The sequence below is a fragment of the Microtus ochrogaster genome, unplaced genomic scaffold (genome assembly GCF_000317375.1).
Source record: "Microtus ochrogaster isolate Prairie Vole_2 unplaced genomic scaffold, MicOch1.0 UNK12, whole genome shotgun sequence".
In the NCBI taxonomy this organism is placed as follows: domain Eukaryota; kingdom Metazoa; phylum Chordata; class Mammalia; order Rodentia; family Cricetidae; genus Microtus; species Microtus ochrogaster.
Window position 1 is genome coordinate 1001987 of NW_004949110.1, and position 2951 is coordinate 1004937.

Below are 2951 nucleotides of genomic sequence, written 5' to 3' on the forward strand. Positions count from 1 at the left end.
CCTATTTAGAGCCTGGACCAGGCTATTAATCTCTTTTTGCCTCAGTCTTTTATTTACTGCCATTGCTATTATTGTTTTTACTGTGCCATCAGCCTTGCTTCTTCTTCAGTAAGCAGATTCTGAGAGGAAAATCTATCCGTCAGACTGGCCTACATGTACAGCAGCCAAGAGACCTCGGCGCTTTGTGCCAGCTGGGCTTCCCTGGGGAGTAGGAGTGAGGGGAACCAAGTTCAGTTTGAGCCTTACTCTGTGTATATGAGAGCCTGTGACTAACTGGCTTGTGGAGAAGGCAGTCAGGATGGGGTGTGACTTTGAAATGCTATGGAAAAGAGAAGAACTGGGCGAAGCCGATCTGTTCAGCTGAGGTGTGAGAAACAGAAGGATACAGCCCACCTCAGCTCAGTCAGTGGGCTGCAAGAAAGTGGGGTTGGCCACAAACTATGGTCTCAGAGGACAGAGTCAAGTTTTGTAGATAGCACTTGGAAATAGATGTCTGGTAAAAATAAAGATGCCAAGCATGGGATAAAACCGGACTCTCTGAATATGGCAGACAATGAGGGCTGCTGAGAACCAAGGACAATGGCACTGGGTTTTGATCCTACTTCATGTTCTGGATTTGTGGGAGCCTAGCCAGTTTGGATGTTCACCTTCCTAGACCAGGATGGAGGAGGGAGGACTTTGGACTTTCTACAGGGCAGGGAACCCTGACTGCTCTTCAGACTGGAGAGGGAGGGGGAGAGGAGTGGGGGGAGGGGGAGGGAAATGGGAGGCTGGGAAGAGGCAGAATTTTTTTTCTTTCTTCAATAAAAAAATAATAATAAAAAAGAAGTTGCAACTAAAAAATAATAATAATAAAAAGAAAAAAATAAAGATGCCATCCTTCTTGGTCAGAGGGAGAGAGCCTCCGCCTTGGGAGAAAGTCTGGGCTGGCAGACTGGAGCAGGTAGATGGACAATACTGGACAAGGGATCCCTGGAGCAAGTAGATAGTACTGGACAAGGGATCCCAAGCTGATCCTGGCCTTACTCTGCTGCATCTGAGTTCCCTGAACACTCACATTGGATGAGAGGGGGGACCCACTGCAGTGCTGCAGGGCCCTGCCTTCTTCCTTTGGAGACCACACCTTATGTCATAGTAAGCAAACTGAAATGCTCTCTTGTCCCACAGGAAATAACAACAGAATTTGTATATAAAAGTGTTCAAAGATTGGGGTCGGAGAGTTTGCTTAGAACAGCGGTTCTCTGTCGTGAACCATGTTTTTGGGGAGACTTCTGCCGTGATCCTAGCCGCGGTGGATTTGTATGTTCCAGGGTAGGGGCATGAGGATCAGAAACAATTGGTAGGAGGAATAGAAATAAGAAAGGAACACAGAGGCAGAGGATAGCAACAGGAAGGCAACCCAGCGAATACTGGATGCTGAATTATGAGTTCCGAGTTCACCCATGTTTAATTTCCATACACTTTTATATTCCAATATAAAAGGGGAAGAAGGCAAAAGACCGCTTCAACATGACACAAAAGACAACCAGAACAGTTACTTGCCTTAATATTTGAGATATCAAGCCATTAATTTTTGAGAAAAGTATTTGTTGTCTGGAGCAGTGAACATACCCTAGACCTAACCTCCTGCAGGCATCCACTCCCTAAGTCAAACCTCCTATTTCAAAAGAAGGAGCAGAAGTATGCTTGGATCCTGTGACCTCTGGTCAGGGTGGAGTCAATCAACCTCTACGGGACATCTTAAGGTCCAAAACATCAAGTAACCACACCCTAGGCCAGGATATCTTGTTTTGTAGCCACACCTGTTGTTAACAACTTTGAAAGAGCAAAAATAAGCTCAAACTCTCTGGCTTTCAGACAAGGTGGACTAGGCTCACGTTTTTGGGTCCTGACAGCTCCCAACCTAAGATCCTTTAAAATAGTTCTTCATGTTGTGGTGATCTCCAACCATAAAACATTTTGTTGCTACTTCATAACTGTAATTTTGCTACTGTTATGAATTGTAATGTAAATATTCTATATGCATGATATCTGATAGGTGATGCATGTGAAAGGGTTGGTAGACCCCCCAAAGGGGTTTTGACCTATAGGTTGAGAACCATTGACTTACTGATTAAGAGTACTTGCTGCTATTACAGAAGTCCTGAGTTTGATTCCCAGCACCCACATGCCTCACAACCATCTGTAACTTCAGCTTCAGGGGATATGACCCCCCCCCACACACACTCTCTAGGTATGCATGTACATGGTTCACTGTAATTGGAGGTTTTTCTCCCACCTGCCAGTTCCTGAATAACCACTCAGAAGCTTAATATTGCTTATAAATGCTAGGCTGATGGCTCAGGCTTATTATTAGCTAGCTCTTACATTTACATTAATCTGTAATTTTAATTTCTGCTTTGCCACATGATTTGTGTTTGTGGGTTATTGCCTCATCTTTTAAAAGTATTGCTTCCTTGGCAGCTTGTTGGCATCTCTCAGATTCTGCCCTTCTTCTGTATCTCTGCTTGGATGTTCTACCTGACTCTATCCTGCCTTGCCATAGGCCAAAGTAGCTTTATTTATCAGTCAATGAGAGCAACACATATTCACAGTGTACAGAAAGATCATTCCACAGCAGTTCTCATAGATACACCCAGGAAAACATTCATACACATAAATAAAAAAAAAATTAAGTCATATAATGCATCCATAATTGTGCTCTTGATATTATTTAATGATGAGTTGTTCATTTTAATTTGCTTTTTAATTTTTAAAAAGATATTTGTTTATTTCATTTTATGTGTATGAGCGTTTTGCTTGCATGCATGTATATGTACCATATGTGTGCCTGGTGCCTGTGGAAGTCAGAAGAGGGTTGAATCCCCTGGAGATGGAGTTACAGATGGTTGTGAGCCACCATATGGGTGCTGGAACAGAATCCTGGTTTTCTGCAAGAGCATCAACTTCTA